Genomic DNA, 20841 nt, shown 5'->3' on the forward strand with positions numbered 1-20841 from the left:
ATTTAGAGTAAAAGGACATGCTAAGTTTTCTTTTTCCTTTGTATTTTTTAAGGTTTACCTTCGAATCAAGTTGGATCACTCAGAAATATTATAGCTATATACCAGTTTTAAATACATTGTCTCTTAGGCCCAATCCACCATTCTGTGCCCTGCTTTGTGGAACTGTGGTTGAACCCTATAAACATTTCTCCTTTGACAGCTGCCTTGATGCTAATATGTCAGTACAGGATGCTGGAAGGACCCTATTGAAGTGGTGGTGACAAAAAGACCCTCCCTTTCTAGGCTCCAGTACTCAATCCATTGTATTAATCATGGAACTCAGTGGGTCAGCCTGTAGATGGCCCGTGGGACTGACCTCAGGGGCCCTCGTGGACTGGCTCCTGCCTCCCACCTAATGGCTGTTTCTGTGGCAACTCTGGCCACATCCTCAGGTATCTACCTCCTTACCTGCCTGGGACATTTGTACAGACCAGATCCTCTGGCAGGTTTCCTCCCCTGTGATGTGGTAGGTCTACCCTCTTCAAAGTCCTTAGTTCTTCATTGCCTCCTTGCTTGCATCTCCTCAGCCTAGTAGTTTCTTTTCTGCAAGTGCTATATCTGAATCCCTTAAACCGGAGGTTGGCAAACTCTGATCAGTGAACAAAATAAGGGGATATATATATACTTATCAAATTAGTTAAAAATTCAGAGTTAGGATAATAGCTAATTATGGGAAAGCTGTGGGGAGGCAAGTACTCTAATGCAAGGCTGTCACGAGTGTGCTGACTTTGGGAGGTCAATATGGAATGTATTATATGTAATTATATACGCAATATGTAATGAAGCCCTTACAATGTGCACATACTCCTTAGCTCAGAAATTCATAAAATAATGAGGATGTTTTAAGACTTACATACAGGTCTGTTTATTGCGGTTCTGCAAAAACTGTGAAAGCTTTAAATATCCAACAGTTGGGACTGGCTGAATAAATTGTAGCATATCCATGGATTAGACTACTTATGCTCATGTTTGAGAATTATATTTATTAACATGGAAAAATAGTCATAATGTGTTTTAATTCTTGTGCTTGTAACAAAATATATTTTACAATGTTTAAAAGAAAGAATAATCAGCTGGGATTGGAGAGATTTTGCTGTCTTCCTCCATTTCTTCATGAGTTTTTCAGGTTTAAATATTTTTTAAGCTCCCTGTTATCCAGTATTAAGTGATGTCAATCCCTTTTATCACTAGATCACCCAGTGAAACCCTACCTTTTCTTATTGTTAAGAAAGCTTTTCATCTTCTCCAACTCAATATGTGGTCTTTATTTAATATTTGTTTATATCCATTGTACTGGTCCTGCTCATGGGGTAGAATCCCATATATCTCCTTGGCATTGAGTTATCATTAAAGCCTGGCTTTGGTGTTTTGGGGAAGATGCTAAACATCGCTGGATACCAAGAGCTCACAAGAAGATAGAGGTGATGGTCAAACACAGGCATCTTCAAATTGGGGATGAAGTTTCCTGAATTCTTTCATTTCTTCTGATAAAGATCCCACCCCTGTCATATAATATAAAATACAGAGTTATAGGGGTGGAGGTGGTATGGACAAGACTTGGGAAGATTGGGAAATATTATTCTGTGGGAGGTGGTTTCTTGAGATACATGTATGTCATGGTCAAAAGCCACATCCCTTGAGATTGGCTGGTGGTGTCACTGTCGGCCTTCTGAGGCCTCTTTAGCATCTCCTAGTCTTCATCACCTCAGCGACTACAGAAGCCACACCTACTAAGGGAGAGAGATCCAGTGTGGGTGATGGTGTATACTATCTAAAGAAGGCCGGAAGAGGCCTCTTTAAGTGATAGAATTATGGATTTTTTTCCTTTGTGTTTTAAAATTGTTCTACCATAAATGGGTAGTGTTTGTGTAAGTGTTAATAATAATAAAAGTAATAAAAAGGTATTTGGGGTTAAAAAAAAGCCTCAATTCAAAGGAATATATCTGAGGTAGAATTTCATGCCTTCTGAACTGCCTGTCTTCCTTCCAGAAGTCGCAGTGCTTAACTGACTACCTTTCCCATCTGTGGACAAGGATAGAGTTTATGAGTACGACAGGCAGACCAGTATACAGTCCTGAAAATCTCGTTTATCCTTGAACTGTCAGGGACACTGTAATGCTCAATTCCAGGGGTCACTACTCACATGTCTTTCATGTGAGCAGTGCCCCATTGGGAAATGTAGAGCTGCTATGCTCTCCCGTATATTAATGTACTTCTGAATTATTTATTTAATCTGTCGAGAATAAGAAGAAGACCTAGGGGACATCCTAGATTGCTTCATAGTTTAATGGGTTAAAACAGTTTCTCTAAGAGCTATATTAACTTTGACAATTGACTAACTGTCCAAATAGAGCAATTTAGTTCTCTAAACCATTTTTCAATTCTTGCAGAAGGTCAGAGTCGTCGTTTATTTGATTTCTTACAAACTGGGACTCCTGGTATTAAGTTAGGGGAGGCTCATTAAAATAAATTGATTTAGAATTGTTTAAAGTTTTTGATATGTGTGGTTGGCTCTAGTGTCTTCTAGGTATTAGGTTAAATATTTTAAATTGAAAATTTTGGTTTTAGTCTGTAGGGTATGTAGCTGACATATCTTTGGACAAAGCAAGATTAATTAAAATACTGTTGTTATATTTTTTCAATTCAAATCCTTGGAGTTTTGAGAGTGAAAATGTGTATGACTTCCTTATCAGAAAGCCACAACTTGTTACAAATCTGAGTCTCACTACTTCTAATTTCTTTGGGTCTCATGTTGACATTAATCTGCTCACACAGAGAGAAGGCTGGCTGGCACTGTGGAAGGAACCCTGGCATGGAGCCATAAGACACTAGGTCCAGTCTGGGCTCTGTCACCAGCTAGTGACAGCCTGAATGCTTGACTTCCTGTTTTATTATCTGTAAAATGAGAACAATGATATCTCTTTTTCTGACCCTCATTCTTTTGCTTCCCTCTTTCCCTTTTAAGGACCCTTGTGATTACGCTGGGTCCAATTGGATGGGTAATCCAGGATAATCTTTCTATTTTTACATCAGCTAATTAGTAACTTTACTTCACTCTGCAATCTTAATTCCCCTTTGCCATGTAAATGGACATATTCACAGGTTCTCGGGATTAAGGTGGATGCTTTGGGAGAGCATTATTCTGCCTACTGCATTGCTGTACTCTCTTTACTTGGTAGTTAAAGGAATAAGATATAAAAGTATATTAACATTATGAATTACTGCAATTATGTAATTTAAGATATTGGCTGGATAAAGCATTTTCATGTGTTTCAAGATGAAACAGACCTAAAAGCTCATCCCATCAACATTTGCTATTACCATGTGAACATGAAGGAAGAGATTAGACTAGTTTAGCAGAAGCCAAGGAACACCAAAGATTGCCAACAAACCAGCAGAAGCTAGGAAGCTAGGAAGCTAAAGGCATGGGACATTTTCTCTCTTAACCTTTGACTTTCTAGCCTCTAGAACTAAGACAATAAATTTCTTTAAGCCATCCAGTTTTTAGTACTTTGTTCTGGCAGCTCTAACAAACTGATATATCTCTCCAGTCACTGAAGTGGGAAGCTTGAAGGTGGTAAGAGACTGACAAGAGTTCCAGTCTATCCTTGGGGTTCTAAGCCAGCCTTGCGGGTTCATTTGTCCTTGCTTCTCTTATTTCACATCTGACTTTCAAACTGCTTTATCTACCGATCTCAGGTTCTAGAATCATGTGAAGAGGCAACAGCTTCATAGAGACAGTCTCCCATAATTTCGTGAGGTCAATCAAATTCATATAATAAAATCTTTCTCTCTTTCTCTCTCTCTATACACATAAACACATGCACACGCACATACACATACACATCTCCTAGGGGCTCTGTTTCTTAGATTAAGCCCTGATTGATGTAGAACCCTTTATATATTCTTAATACCAGTCCTTAGTCAGATATGTTTTGGAAACATTTTTTTCCCCCCAGTCTGATTGTCTTTCCATTTTCATAATGAAGTTTTTAGATAACAACAATTTTTTTTATCTTGGTGAAGTAAAGTTTATTGGCCAGTGATGTTTTTGGTCTGGTCTAAGAATCTTTGTTTCAAAGTCATGAAGATATTATCCTGCCTTTTTTCAGCATGGTATAAGCTAGTGGTCAGAGTTTTTTTTTTTTTAATGGATTTTCAGTTGTTCCAATCCCATTTGTTAAAATGACCTTTCTTTCTTCATTGGATTGCTTTAGTATCTTTGTTTGTTTGGGTTTTTTTGGTTTGTCTGTTTTAGCTGCGCCACGTGGCATGAGGAATCTTAGTTCCCCGACCAGGGATTGAACCCGTGCCTCTTGCAGTGCAAGCGTGGAGCCTTAACCACTGGGCCACCAGGGAAGTCCCGCTTTAGTATCTTTGTTGGAATTAATTGACTATATCCACATGGGTTTATGGCTGAACTCTATTCTGTTCCATTGATTTGCTTGTTTACCCTTAGGTCAAGATCACAGTGTAATGACTACTATAACTCTACAGTAAACCTTGAAATCTGGGAATGTAAATCTCATAACTTTGTTTTTTTAGAAACTGTTTAGGCTATTCTAGGTTCTTTGAATTTACATATGAATTTCAGAATGAGTTTGTTAATTTCTTAAAAAAGTCCCCCTGGGATTTTGATTGGGCCTGAATTTGATATGCATATCAATTTAGGGAAGTATTCATTTGTTAAGAATGTTGCTATGCTATAAACATATAAACATATATCTCCATTTATTTGGGGTTTTTCTTAAATATTCTCAGGAAATGGTTTTTAGTTTTCAGTGTAGAGGTTTCACACATCTGTTATTAAATTTATTCTTAAGTATTTTAAAGCTATTGTCAATAGTATTTTAAAATATTTTCTAATTGTTTGCTGCTAGTACATATAAATGCAATTTATTGTTGTATACTGACCTTGAATCCAACAATCTTGTTAAATTCATTTGTTCTAATTTTTAAAAATAGATTCCTGGATAAAATCCAAAACACTGACAACACCAAATACTGGCAAGGATATGGAGCAACAGAGAAACGCATTCATTGCTGGTGAGAATGCAAAATGTACAGCCTCTTTGGAAGACAGTTTGGCAGTTCTTTACAAAGCTAAATATAGGCCTACCATATGATCCAGCAATTGTGCTTCTAAGTATTTACCCTCAAGCCTGCACATGCATGTTTACAGTAGCTTTCTTTAGAGCTGCCAAAAACTGAAAGCAACCAAAATAGACTCCAACAGATTAATGGATGAATGAACTGTGGTACATCCATACAATGGAATATTATTTAGCAATACAAAGAAATGAGCTGTCACCCATGAAAAGACATAGAGGAAATGTAAATTCATATTGCTAAGTGAAAGAAGTCAATCTGAATAGGCTATGTATTCTGTGATTACGACTATGTGACATTCTGGAAAAAAACAAGCTATGGAGACAGTAGAAAGATCAGTGGTTGCCGGAGGTCTGTGAGAGGAAAGGGGCATGTGCCATGCAGACCTCAGCAATGTGATGGCAGTGGGTGGCCGGGGGAAGGGGTGAAGGTGGAATGGTGGCCATGAGGTGGAGGGAGGTGGCCCATTAACCTCTGACCGAAAGTAATAGAGTCTCAGGCCTCGTGGTGTATAGCTGTTGCGGCTTAATTTTGAACTATAGAGGCTGTGGTTTTAGCAGTGTGTTTGGGCCAAGTGGAGCCTTGTCAGATCACAGCAGGCCCCAGAAAGTTTAGGAAGTAGGTGCAGCTGATGCAAAGGAGGAGGTTAGATATTAAGGCCTAGATATTAAGGCCTAGAACAATTATGTGATGCTTCTTCTGTAAAAGTCTACAGGTCAGGACTTAAAACTACAACTAAGTTTCACGAGTGGCTTAGAGCACTGATATGTGTATTTCTAGCAGCCTGAGGTAGGTGGAGAAGAGAGGTGACTTCAAACCTGTTCCTCTTTATGTTGTTTTCAAGTCATTCTGGGCCAAAGGAGGATCATGCGGAGAGACTGACTGCTTGTGTTGTGTGTGCCTTGTTGACAGTCTTGTAGGGGATGTTCTTCCTATCACATGGCCTCAGTTGACTCTGGGTTTGTTAGTTACATAAGCCCTGATCATTACTTTAGAATTTAACACAAATTGTAGCTTCATCCATAAGTGTGGGATTAAGTAATAAAGAAATAAGTAACATAAACGTTTCTGGTTCTTAAGAAGCTGATGAATGAGCCAGGGTGGTTGGCTCCCTCCCCCAAATCAACCTTGGAGAAACTACAAAATCAAGAGGTAAAAATGAATTCAAGGAACTAAAAACAATAAAACCCCATGAAGAAATCCTTGTGAGACTGAAGTCTCTGTTCACTTACTATGTATATAGAAGGTAGATGGCTGAAGCCCAGGGAGGAGGGTGTTAGTAAAAGGATTTGTTGGAGGAACACAGTGGATAAGATAAACAGTAGAAATCTGTGGAGGGTGATTCTACAGCCTAAACAAGTGTGGGGAGATAGATTCCATAGGCCTACCTAGTTTCATACCCTGAGGCAGAGGCTATAGCACCGGACTCAAGGCTCCTGGTCACAAGAGTGTAGTAAACACAGGGCTCAAAGGGGAAATGGAAATGAAGAGGTTTTGAATGTGCAAGAAAGTTACCTCAGGTAAGACCTGGTGACTAAGGCTGACACCACTGTAAATTTCTAAATTTTGCAAGAACACAGTAATATCTCAAATGCCAGTTCTCTGAGAAACAGGTGGATTTTCTCTCCAGGTATAGTAAACATGATGTCATTATTATTATGAGAATTAAATGCAAAGATGCAACTAAAGTGCTTAGCCCAGCGCTAGGAAAACAGGGCTCAACAAATATTAGCTGTCACTTAAAATTATTTTCAAGTTTAATCTGGGGGGTAGCGTACTCTGTAAGTGGCCAACTGAACTCACTTGATAAAACCTCTATTTTGCCAGTCTTTTTCTTCAATATGACTCTCAAAAGAAAAAGTCTTATTATAAGGCAAGAAGAAATATGAAACCTTTGAAAATGATATATTCTTGTAGAAAAATCTATGAACCTACCAGCAGAAGTACCCAGGAAATCCTTTTGGGATTTGGACATAAATGATACTGTTGGAAAGTAGCAGAGACTGCTTGGACAAATGAACGTGTATGATGTATTCTTGAAATAGATCACAGAAATTGCACAGAGGCAAGAGGTAATGAAGGCAGATCTTTTCCTTATCTGGACATCTATTAGTTGGCTTATTTAGTTAAAATCAGACACTACTTAGACAATTCATTTTTAAAGGTATAAAAGTGATAAAGTGAATTGCTTTGCTGGGCCTAATTCTGGCCAAGAAGGAGCTATTGGCTGGTAAAATGGAAGTGATTGAAACCTTAGGATAAAGCAGCTTTTTATTATGACAATTTAAAAAACTACAGAAATGTGAGTGATTAAACAAACATCCATGTACTTATCACCTGGATTTAATAATTATTCATATATTGCCGAGGGATTGGTTCTTTCTCTGGGTTTCTAATACTGCCAAATGCCAATATGGAAAACATTAAGTTAGCAATAATAGTTTGATAAGTCAAACCAAACGTAAGGTAGATAGATAGTGGGAAGCAGCCGCATAGTACAGGGAGATCAGCTCGGTGCTTTGTGACCGCCTGGAGGGGTGGGATAGGGAGGGTGGGAGGGAGGGAGACGCAAGAGGGAAGGGATGTGGGAACAGATGTATATGTATGACCGATTCACTTTGTTATAAAGAAGAAACTAATAAAAAAAAAGGGTAAAAAAATAGTTTGATAAGTCAAAAATAAAGGAATGGAGCTATTTATCAGGATAGTACCTCTTCTTGATATTATGCTACACCTAGTATTCATTTTGCAATTCTTTTGCCCATTATGAGTGAATTCCTTTCTGAGTTTTTCTTTATTTTTTTTTTTTGTGGTACGCGGGCCTCTCACTGTTGTGGCTTCTCCCGCTGCTGAGCACAGGCTCCAGACGCACAGGCTCAGCGGCCATGGCTCACGAGCCTAGCCGCTCCGCGGCATGTGGGATCTTCCCGGACCGGGGCACAAACCCGTGTCCCCTGCATCGGCAGGCGGACTCTCAACCACTGCGCCACCAGGGAAGCCCCTGAGTGTTTCATGAGTAATCTTCATGTCTATAATTTCCCCCTTTGAAAAAAGTGGGTGATCATTCATTCTCAGTGGGATGCACTATTTTTCAATCTAGGGAAAAGATCATTTCAATGAAATACTTTGGATCTGAGAATTCCATACAGAGAAAAGTGAAGCAATTGGTGGTTTGACTTTTATTGATATGGACAGTAATGATTCTGAGAAATATCTGTCTATATACAGTGCAATGGTAGGGTAACTTCTACTTCAAAATAATCTTGAATTTGTAAATAAAATAGTATTTCACCTTTACATGATACTATTCCTTCCAAGAGCTCAAAATTTTTTCAAATTTATTTCTCCATTTATTTTCATCATAGCTCTGTGATGTAGATAAGAAGGGATAGATATGACTTAACGATTAATGTTCTAAAGGGAAAATGTATTTTGGGGATATTTTATTTGAAAGTCAAGAGAATATATCTTATTATTTCTTAGCAAGAATTGTAAAGACCATAAAATATATTGAAACATATAAATATATGTTTATAGTGTAGATATCCTTTTTTTCTTGAAAATTTATATATTGATGCTTGTAACCCATAGGGTAGAAAAATGAAACACATAAAAATACTATATGCTTTGTTTTATGACTGTAGATGATATATGTCACTATACCTCTGAAAGCCAAGCATTTGTTATCATAAACCTGGGAAGCATAAAATCAGCTTAAATATATGCCTTGGTAAGAGCAGTAGGAATGTTAGCAGGCTTGAGGAAGTCCTGTTAGATACTAACAAGAAAGATCATTAAAGCTGTTTCAGACAATACTCTTAATAGTTTCTGACAATTCGAACCCTGTGCATGTAATTCTCATTGAAATGTGTTTGAAATCATATCTTTCATTGAAGGATATACACTAAAGTATTATTAGGTGTAATCTATTCTTATAGGGATTATAGGTAATTTTATTTCCCTATTTATATTTTCTAGTTATTTATTCCTTATTTTTTTTTACAATAACATTAAGAAAGAGAAGAAATACGTGTTTGTTTTTAAAGTTTTTCAGTACAATTTATTCTTCCTACATTTTAATTTGCATTTATTAAGTATCTTCGGAATATTACACTCAAAGTAATAGAGCTCCAGAGAGAGGCCATTAACTAAGAGGGGAACAGTCTCAGTGTGTCAACTTCCTAGTTAGCCTGCTCGCCTCCCCGCTACACATATTTGCCTTCTGGTGGTTATTACTATGTAATTGTCTTCAAGATGCGGCTGAAACTTGAATCTACATCTGGCATCAGGCCAAGTCTGGGAATCCATGAATATAGGCCACCAAATGCATTTAGGGTACAGCCTGCTGAAGGTTCTTTCTTGACAGTGAATGATGATGAATGTGGAAAGACTGGCTATTCTCTTGGGAGAAGAAAGTATTCTCCACCTTAAGCGACAGCTACAGTTTTCTAACAGAAAAAATAATCAGCAAAGGGAGAGGATCAATGATAAGGATAGGGAAAATACTCTGAGAATAGAGTAAGTACAATATATACATAATGGAATAAATAGTGAGGCTGCTCCTGAGTCCAAACTCTTATTTTTAAAAGTCTGATAAAAATTTACTCAATTACATTTATATAGTAATATTTAGTGAGCTTTGTCCAAGAAGGCTGTGTTTTAAGTTTGTTTGTAAAAATAACAAAAGCTTTATCACTCAGTCTCTGGTCAATAAGAAAGGAAGAAAACCTGGCTGGAAATAACAATAAATAATTTCACACAAAAGGCCAGGTGACATAAGAATAGTATATTAATTAATATATTTTCTTTGTATTTACAATAAATCGATTTGCTAATACTGTGATAGAAAAAATAATCAGTCCACATCATGTAGTAGAAACAGGCTTTGAGGATGATCATACCTCTCACAATAAAAACATACAAGGATTCTTCCACAGCTAAAGTACTTTTCAACATGACAGTGTTGGGTGAAGGTAAAACTGACAGAGTACTTTATGTCCTAGAATCAAGGAATCGAGGATATTACCAACCATTAAGCAAGCAGCAAAAAGCTGTTTAGTTTTTCCAGGACTATTTAAATATAGTAGTTACCATATGAGAATTTAATTTTACTTTGAGATATAAAAAGTAAAAACCCTAAATAGGGAAACTGCACTAATCAAAAGCAGCCCCAAACAAAAAAGCCATCAACAGAAATGAAACAAGGTATTCTTACATATCATGCATAAAAAGGATAATTACATAATACATGCTTTAATGACCAGACTAATAAATAAATGAGGTAAATTTTACAGTCATTGGAACAAATAAACTATATTCAACCACTTAAATGTTGTACTGACACTCCTTTTGTTTCAAAATATAAAGGAATATAATTAATCTAACATCTAAAAACTGCATACTTTGAATGTTTGCTTTTTTATCCCCTTTTAAGATAGTAAAGGGGTACTGTGTAACAAAATATTATCTGAATATAAATTATCAACACCAATATGATACAATTATCCTGTAATTGCCATTCTGTATATGCACAGCGGAAATATTTTGAAAGCTAGGAAACAGATGAAAACAGACAGGTCAGAATTTTAAATTTCAGACTAATCCATGATAATCTAGAACAGAAGAAGACAAAAATAAAATTCACTAAATAGATATAACTTGATATCTTTTCCAAATTCAGTAGTCCACTAAGATGCAACTTCTACTAAACAAGTCTATTACCTCAAAGGTAAAAAGGAAGAAAATGTAAATCTCTTTTGAGCTTTAGTTTTTAAGTTTATGCTCTGAAAGAAGGCCAACATTAGTTAGAACAGCAATACTGTATCTTTGCTTTTGAATTTTGTATTTGCTTTTTCTATTATAGTTATAGTATGGAATAGAGAGAAAAATATTAAATTATCAAGTAAAGGGTAAGTATTTCTGGCCAGTTCATGAAATATATTGAGCTAATCAGTTGGGTCAAGAATTTCCTACTATGCTGCTACATTTATTATCTATAGCCTTGGAATAGTAATTTAGGAGATGTCTATCAAAACTACTGATGGCACTTTTCATGGTATACCAATTTCCATTTTTACTTTCTTTCCTTTGCCACTTAAATGCATTATTTTTTAACCACCTGATAGGAAATTTTATTTTACAAATTCCTGTTTCATTTACTGAAGAAGTGATTTTAACACATAAATCTGCCAATCCTGAGAGATGATAATGATGATGATGACAGGAAAACTAAAACCCAGAGGATTATTCACTCAAATTTCTGCTTTAGTTTTTTTTGGAAGATCGCTGGCAGAATAGAAAGAAGAGCCAAAATCATTAGAACAAATACTGAGTTCCAGGAAACAGCTTCCCCTGCTGTTGTAAGCTGGTACAGTGTTGTTCCTGCCTTAATTGCTACAAAAGAGGGGGGTGCAACACCTAGAAAAGTGCCAGTAAAAAGAACTTTCAGTGGCACGTTTATCACAGGAGACATGAATAAACCAATTAGGCAGAAATGGTGTTATTCTCAAAAATATAATGTAGTTAATGAGATGTTCTCTGTGATGTTCAACCTACTGTGACCATTTTACTGCTTTCTCAGTTAGGTATTTATATACAACCAGCCTCCCAACTAAATAGGAGAGCATATAGCAGAATGAGGCACCAAGTCCAGAACACAAACAAACAAGAAATAAGGCTAGTGGAAAGGGATAAAAGAAACCCTGAGAGTATATTGAGAAATACAGAGCCCGGAATAGCAAATGTTTGCAAGAAAATATATGTAGCAAAATAAGCTATAAGTACTTGTACATAAAAGGTGTCCTTATATTTGGATAAAATTTTTCCTAGAGCCTTGGCATCATCCATATCTCTGGGAACCTTCATATTCACTCCTTCTTCACTACGCTGAGGAAAATTTTTATATACCAAAAACATAACAAAAGCTGCAGATAAGAAAATGGACACCAATATAAAGAAGCAACATTTGGATGATAAATCATGGAACTTTCTTGTAATGAGCACAGGATCATTCTTTTTAGAGAAAACACACATACGAAAAAGTAGAGAACAATCAAATGCTAAACTGTCTCACTGAGAGTGCAGAGAATGGAGAGATCAGGTTGGAGCAACCTGAGATTTTATGAAAGAGATGAGATTTGAGCTTGGCTTTGAAGGAAGTGTGATTAAGGAGCCTTGAAAGTCAGGACATAGAGGAACTGACTTTATTCATCATCAGTCTTGACTGGGAAAATTATAGGGGAAATTCTGTCTTAGGAGAATTAGTTTGAATATTCTCCGTTGAATAGGGGGCAAGACTTGGGGAAGAGTAGTAGAGGAGACTGGTTGTCCCTGATTTCTAGTCTCTCTGTCTCTATAGCAGGAGAACCCTGGGATTTTTTTTAGCTGGACACATGGCCATCCATTTCCCAGCTTTCTTTCCACTGAACCATGGCCACGTCATTATGTTCCAGCCTGGAAGTTGTGAGGGAAAATGATATGTGATACTTCTAAAGACATGTCCTTAAGGGAAGGGGCTGTACTGTGTATCCCTCCTTCTATCCTGCTGCTGCTCTATGGGAGAGGGAAATTACCTTCTATCTTTTTAAAGGTATGTTAGCTCAGGTTTGTGTTTCATACAGCTGAACCTATACCCTAACTAATAAAATTTGGTATGTGAAAGTAGAGTACTATATGTAACAGAAACTTAAGTAGGTGCATTTAGTTGATAGTTTCAAGGATACAGACATTGCAGAATGTAAAAGGAGGTCACATTTTTTATGGTGTGGCAAAACAGTGGCAAATGTACCTCTGACACTTGGATGGGCAGATTATGGGCCAAGTGAGCCAATAACTCCAGGGGAAATGGTGGGGAAAAAAATAAATGTCTGTTGGCTGCTTCTGACCTCTTTTATTAAAAGGCCCTGCACCAAAGAGGAGAGCTCAGGCTAGAACTAGCTGGTTTGCAAGTAGAAATGGAGGGAAATACAACTTTGATGAAGGACTTGGTGCCTGAGGCAATCTCCGATGACTGGGGTTCTGGTAATCTGGGGCCTCACAGGGCTGAAGAAGTAAACTGATTCTGTAATACAAATTCAAGCAATTATAAAACTGTCAGTTTTAGCAGGAGATAGGAATAGGGCCACAAACCTTTTCAAGCACCTCTGTTAGACTATGGGAACCAGTCTGGCTGTGAAGATGAGATTAAGGGTGTTGTCTTGTCCCCAAGTCTCAGCTGGCTTCCAGTAGCTGCCACTGCTCTAGGCAGGGTACAGAGGTTGTAAGTAAAATGTCAGTCCTCAAGTCTTGAAGCAATTTTTTGATGAAATCTTTGGCTGAGTTCATCCCTTGAAAACTAAAAGACTAGAATTGTAGTGAGTTTTTGAGGGAATGTTATTACCAAATGATCCACATGTCAGGCCTGCAAAAGCCTGTGATTTTTTTTTTTTTAACCTCTAAAGCAACTTGCAAATCTGCAAACCTGCATTGGTGGGAAGTAGGTTGTGAAAGCTATGCAGCCTCACTTCAGAAGTGTCTAAGGAGGATAACGGACAAGAAAGAAACCCCTGGAGGGCCAAACCAGAGGCCTGCGAGAAAAATGGACAAGCAGACAGAACTGAGGCCTTCTAGATTGGCTAATGGAGACACTTATGAGCTCTGGGAATTTGCACAATATAGGCTCATTTTTTTTTTCAAATTTAAGATTTGTTTTTTAAAGTATACATATCATATAAAAGTTTTATCTCATGAAAATATGCCCCATATTAAATAATTTTTAAGGTACATAATTACTTATGGGTAATGTTTTCAATCTAGTTTATCCATTATCATAGTCCCTGAACCTGCCTTTGTTTCCTCTCCTAAGGCTCAGTGCAGAATATAACTTCCCCCATGAGGAGGGGCAAGAAATCAAGGATACTAGGAAGACCAGTCTCAGTTATCACTGATGATGCCAAGAGGCACTTAACACCATGACCGTGTTATTTAAACGTAAATTAGAAGATAAGCTATATGAGTGAACTTCATGAAGTTTGTCATGTAAAGTGTATTTTATGTCATCAAAGGTATTTGATAATTGGGTAGCTTTTATTGTGATTATCCTGTACCTCCCCTACCACTGAGTATATTGGGTAAGACCACTGCTTTTGTTTGTTTGTTTTTTGGTAAATAACTAGACCACATCTGGACTTGATATAAAGGAGGACATATCACTGAAAAACAAACAAACAAACAACAAAACCAGGATTTTGAGCTGATGCAGTAATTGGACACAGCCTTGAGGTGGTGTCCTTTGAGGTCTAGGTGAGTGTGTTGCATATATTGGAAGAAGTATACGAGGCCACTCAGGTCTCCTTTTAAGAGAGTTTCTCAAGCAAGAGGTGCAGTCAACAGCAGCACCTTTGAGATCCACCAAAGTCTTGGAGGAGAGGACACGCTCTCCCTCACTCTCTGGGTGACTCCAGCCAGTGACTGAGCACGGTGGGGTTCTAGGTGCCGGCCATTGCTGCCCAACAGGAAACTCATGCATAGGGCAATTTTTGCTTTGTAACTTCCTGTGGGGCTGGCTAAGAGTTTTTTGAGTGGTACCATAGTCTGCGCTCTTCCTATCCAAGCCTCCTTCTTTTTTTCTTTCCTTTCACAGGCATCAGACCTATACTGAGCACTGAAAGCTTTTCGTGCCTACTCCTACACCCTCTCCCCTTTGTCTTTCACAGGCTTCTCCACCCAAAACATCTCTTGCCCTTCTAACTCTGCCTTGACCACTGTTTCCCGGAGGGCCAGAGCCAACACAGGCGCACATGCATTTTCGTTCACTGTAGAGACGAGTAACAGCCAGTATTACATGTCCTTGTCTGTGGGATACAGGTTATTACTACTCTGCCACTCAATGGAGAATGTTCTTTGCATCACGTTAAATAGATTTTCCTTTTTACACTTCACCAAGTGCCTTTGTTTTATCCTCAAGTTTTTCCTAACTCCCATCCATGTTATTTATTCTATATATTCTCAAATTTTCCCTGAGTCTTTCCATCCCAACCCTCTGTCTCCTGGCTCCCATCTCTACGAGGACTCTCTAGGACAGGTAGAGTGTGGCCATCACTTCGCTTCACTGCTCTCTTGAGTTGGGAATGACTATTTTGGGGGAGGGGGCATGACCTTCTTTCTTTGTTTTGATGGTATACTTTCCTATTTTCTTAAAATACATTTTCATGCCTAAGAAAGATTGCATTTAAGGTAAACTTCCGAGTCCTCGCATGTTTGAAAACGTCTTTACTCTGACCTCATGAATGATTATTATGTTGGCTATAGAAGTCTGGGATAAAAATCATTTTCCATGGGAATTTTGAAGGCCTTCCTCTATTGCCTTTCCACATCCTGTGTTCTGATGAGATGGCTAATATCTTTGATTTTCACTCCCTTGTCTTTTCTCCTGGGTAGCTTTTTGGATCATTTCTTTATACTCAGAGGTATGGCATTTTACCAGGACATATCTAATCCTGGGTGCAGAATGAGTCCTTTTGGTCTAAAGACTGACTTAATCTTCAAGGAAATTATCAATTAGTGCTTCTGTGATAATTTCTCCCTCATTTTTTTTCTCTTTCTGGAATTCTTATTTGAATGTAAAATGTCTTGAAATAAATCTTTCGAATCTCTCACCTTTTCTCCCATGTTTCAGTCTCCTTGTATTGCAATCGGGGAGAGTTCTTTAGATTTATTGTCTAACTTTTCTATTGAATTTTTATTTGGCAATCAAATTTTAATTTTCAAAAGTTTTCTTGTTATCTGATACTGTCTTGTACATACTGTCTTATAGTTATTTATGAATGCAGTATCTTTTTAAAAAGTTAGTATTTTGGGGGGAAATACATTATACATTCAAGAGTATTATTATGTATTTTAAATATATAACAAAATGAATCCCCATGTACCTGTCACTCCAGGTAAGAAAGGAAACAGCGCACTATAGAAGCCCCTGTGTTCTCTTCTTTAATCATATTCCCCTCCTTCCAGAGGTAGTTCCTACACTGAAGGTTGTGTTAATCATTCCTTTTCTTGTGAAAATAATTTTATCATCTATGGATGTATTTCCTAAACACTGATTATTTAGCTTTGCCTGTTTTTTAACTTTATAAATGGATTTACACTGCATGTTTTTCTTTATGAATTGTTTCTCTTGATTTTGGGATTGCTTATTTAGCAACAGCTTCCATTCTCTGTTCTTTGAAGTTTATATCTATTAAAGAAAGCATTATTATCATTTTAATGAAACTTCAGCAGGGGAAGAAGGTAAATGTGTATGCTTAGTCTGTCATTTTAAACTAGAAGCCTAGATGAGATTTCTTTTTTAATAGCATGTGAATTGTGCTATTTTATTAATTCATACTTGTTCTTATTGGGATGTTAGCATATATACGTTTATTATATGTGATATATATGAAAGTAGCAATTTAAAAATATTTTATCATTAAAAGATGTGAAGTAAATGCTCTTAAGGAGGTAGTGGGATGTAACAGGCCTTGGGTTCAATCAAACCAGAGTTAAAATCCCTATTCCACCACCTTTTAGTTGAGAGATATTGGGCAAATCACTTAGCTTCTAAAACTCCCAATTTCTCCTTTTGCAAATGGGGATAAAAATACCTACTCGGAGATTGAGATTGACATGTATACACTACTATGTATAAAATAGATAACTAATGAGAACCTAGTGTATAGCACAGGAAACTCTACTCAGTCCTCTGTGGTGACCTAAATGGGAAGGAAATCTTAAAAAAGAGGGGCTGTATGTATACATATAACTGATGCACTTTGCTGTACAGCAGAAACTAACACAACATTGTAAAGCAACTATATTTCAATAAAATTTTTAAAAAAAACCTACCCCAAAGTGTTGTTTGATAATTAGATGAGTTAGCATATGTGAAGGATTTAACCTAGTGCTCAAAGTAAATACTCAATAAACAAAGTTCTTGTTGTTCCCTCTCATTAAAGAAAAGTGAAGCTTTTCTGTCCTAAGAAATCTCATAAGCAGGGCTAGTTTTATGTCCTGTGCAGTCACACCAGGCTCTGTGCTCAGAAGGACCCATGTTTGGTTTAATGCTCTACTGTCCCTGTCTTGAAATTATTAATAATTTTATCTTTGAGCTTATGTTATATAAGTGAAGTCTGGGGCAATGGAGCGTGTGTATGAGCAGAAGAGGTAAATTTAATATGTTGTCCACCTTTTCTTACCACTCCACTCACATAAACTGCTCACAATGCTCTCTGAGCACAGAATTCCAGCAAATGCATGATGCATGGTAGTTTAGTGAGACTCAAACAAACATAAAGTAAGTTTTATGTCTATGACTAAGTTGGGGTGACGACAGCCCTGAGAACACACTTTTTTAAAAAAAATTTTTTTGGCTGCGTTGGGTCTTCGTTGCGGCATGCGGGATCTTTTTGTTGTTGCACGTGGGCTCTTCGTTGTGGCGCGTGGGCTTCTCTCTAGTTGTGGCGTGTGGGTTTTCTCTCTCTAGTTGTGGCATGCGGGCTCCAGAGTGGGTGGGCTCTGTTGTTTGCCGCATGCAGGCTCTCTAGTTGAGGCACGCGGGCTCAGTAGTTGTGGTGCACGGGCTTAGTTGCCCCGTGGCATGTGGGATCTCAGTTCCCCCACCAGGAATTGAACCTCTGTCCCCTGCATTGGAAGGCAGATTCTTTACCACTGGACCACCAGGGAAGTCCTGATAACACACCTTTTTTGAACTAGAATTTGCTTTGAATGCCGAAGGAAGGTAATGGTTGGGAATTCCCTGGCGGTTCAGTGGCTAGGACTCTGTGCTTCCACTGCAGGGGGCTGGGTTTGATCCCTGGTTGGGGAAGCAAGATCCCACAAGCCACGTGGTGTGGCCAAAAAAAAAAAAAAGGCAATGGCATTCTAAGAAATACAAATGTCTATGGAAACCTCTATTGGCCCTCTGCTAGCTAAGTCCTTATGCTAGAAGTGATAATATAGAAATGGACAGTTATTTTTCTTTCAGTCCTCCTTTACTTACTAGTAAACCAAAGGTAGAGAGTGTTGGTAGAATGTTCTGGTACCAAGAAATGAAATAAAAACAGTTGAGTTAGTTTTGTTCAGTGTTTCTACTTCTCTGCTAGAATGAATTACATATGCATGTATGAGCTATGAAACATGAATTATGTAATTTCAATGATTCTGCAACCAGTTAAGTCCTCTTGTGTGTAAAAACTGTTATTTCATAATATAAATATGAAGAGTAAAACTCATAATTAAAAAAATAAAATTTAAATAATAATTCAATTTATTAATTTATAATAATAATTTAAAATTTTAATTTTTCTTAACTCAGATGACATTAAGTAGCAAATAAAAAACACTGTAACTAGTCAAAAGAAAGACCATGGAAGAAAGGAAAAAGCTTTACATTTTAGTAACTTCAACAGCAATTTTATCCCCAGTATTTTGAAAAAGGAACTTGTTCTTTCATTTTACACTAGGCCTTACAAATTTTGTCGTCAGCTCTGCTCACAAGAACATTTACTGACTTTCAAAGCCTGCTCTTTTTAAAAATTTTTATTTATTTTTAATTTTTTGGCTGCATCGGGTCTTAGGGGGATCGGGCATGGGGGATCTTTCGTTGCAGTGTGCGGGCTTCTCTCTAGTTGTGGGATGCGGATTTTTCTCTCTCTAGTTGTGGTGCACAGGCTTCAGGGTACGTGGGCTCTGTAGTTGTGGCACGTGGGTTCCAGAGCATGTGGGCTCTGTAATTTTCAGCGCGTGGGCTCTCTAGCTGAGGCACAAGGGCTCAGTATGGTGGTGCGTGGGCTTAGTTGCCCCGTGGCATGTGGGATCTTAGTTCCCCGACTAGGGATTGAACCCGCGTCCCCTGCATTGGAAGGAGGATTCTTTACCACTGGACCACCAGGGAAGTCCCTTAACGCCTGTTCTTTATCAGCACAATCTGGAAAATGATAGCTAGTAGGTTGGGTTTGCAATTTTCTTTTATGGCAGATGGAGACAATATCATAGGGCACAATCTAATCTTGCTTTAAGTAATTAACTGTTTTTGCTGAATTGGTGAGTCCAGAGCCAAATAAGCCTGCTTAAATGGGAAAAGTGGAAAGGGAAGAGACAGTAAATCTTTCATTGGGCTTCAGTGGTTTTAGAAGAAATTAAAAAACAAGATTGTGTGGAGGAGATGCCAAACGTGAATGCTTTTGGGGCTATTTGACTCCCTTATGGAAAGGTTGTGTGTGAATGTGCTTAGAAGGATCTAGAATCCAGCATCACTCCAGGCTTCTGCCACTGTCCTGCTAGGCTGATAGATACTTGGTGGCTGGAGACAAGAAGGGAGAAACAAAATTGAATTGAATGGCTGAGTTGTTTTTCTTTTTCCTTTAAATTCATGAGAAAGAATTCATATGAAGTTCATCATCTAATTAAAGACCAAGGAGTAACTGATGACCTTAGTGTGTCAAATTAAATCCATTTTTGTATTTTTAAAAATAGAGTTGGTTATATTTAAAATAATTTTTACAGATAAGATGCTGTAAAAGAGGAGAGCAGCCAAGATGAAAGCCACTGATAGGAGAAAGACAAGAAAGATTAAGGATCCTGTAAGCAAGGCTAAAGGGAAGTTTCAGGGAAGAGTTTCAGGGAAGTTTTTCTTGTGATTACTTATTTCTCAAGAGACCATAAGGGTGATGGATGGTTTTAGAACTTGAGCCATGATGCCTGATTGTGTGATATTTGTTTCCCTTTAGAAAGGCGTTCAAATGTCACAGCAGTCTGTGTTGTTTGACTACCTTAAAATGGGTAGCTGCCACTAGGTGGCAGTGTTTGCATGTTTGTGCAGTCGAGTTGTTTCCAAGAATGTTATGCTAAGCATCCAAAGAAAAGGATTAAGAAGTCAAAGAAAACCAGTTTTGTTTAAAATATACACATATACAAGCACCTACAAACACTGTTTTATTCAGACATCAGTGCTTTGGATATGGTTGGCATATGGATAAATCCAGAGTCTACAGCAAACATTAAAAGACAAGATCTACATATAAAGCAAGCAAGAAAGTAAAATACTGCCTTTTTTAGGTGCTGCCACTTCCTTTTAATTTTTTCTTCTTATTGACAATTGCCATTTATTACAGTGTAATATTGCTGGCCTGTTCTTAGTCTTCACTTAGAGTATTGAGTCCTTGTAGGGTCTTCGCTCTGTGAACCTCTGGAGGCACTTTCTTGCTAGTCTGATTGTTTTAATAACTTGTATGGTGTAAGTCAGCAAGAAACAAGGTGCTTCAGAGCTAAAGGCTTCAGGCTGCTTAATTGTTTTTTCCCTAATACCTTATTATTTTAAAATATTTATTTATTTATTTTTTGCTGCATTGGGTCTTTGTTGCTGCATGGCTTATTCTAGTTGCGGCGAGCGGGGGGCTACTCTTCGTTGCAGTGCGTGGGCTTTTCACTGTGGTGGCTTCTCTTGTTGCAGAGCATGGGCTCTAGGCATGCGGGCTTCAGTAGTTGTGGCACGCGGGCTCAGTAGTTGTGGCTCATGGGCTCTAGAGTGCAGGCTCAGTAGTTGTGGCACACGGGCTTAGTTGCTCCACAGCATGTGGGATCTTCCTGGACCAGGGCTTGAACCCGTGTCCCCTGAATTGGCGGGTGGATTCTTAACCACTGTGCCACCAGGGAAGCCCTAACTGTTGAATTAATACCTTA

The 20841-nt window shown here is 37.9% G+C and overlaps 1 pseudogene across 1 annotated transcript in view; it reads right to left on the reverse strand.

The window, feature by feature from the left end:
• Positions 1-11263: 11263 nt before the first annotated feature.
• The window catches only part of LOC308626231 (transmembrane protein 41B-like), a 99016-nt pseudogene continuing 89438 nt past the window's right edge, over positions 11264-20841 (reverse strand). Inside the window, exon 3 of the transcript in view lies at positions 11264-12159. The product of the transcript in view is annotated as a transmembrane protein 41B-like (transcript). The remainder of the gene's footprint in view (positions 12160-20841) is intronic.

The sequence above is a fragment of the Mesoplodon bidens genome (genome assembly GCF_964165515.1).
Source record: "Mesoplodon bidens genome assembly, chromosome: 12".
Classification (NCBI taxonomy): Eukaryota; Metazoa; Chordata; class Mammalia; order Artiodactyla; family Ziphiidae; genus Mesoplodon; species Mesoplodon bidens.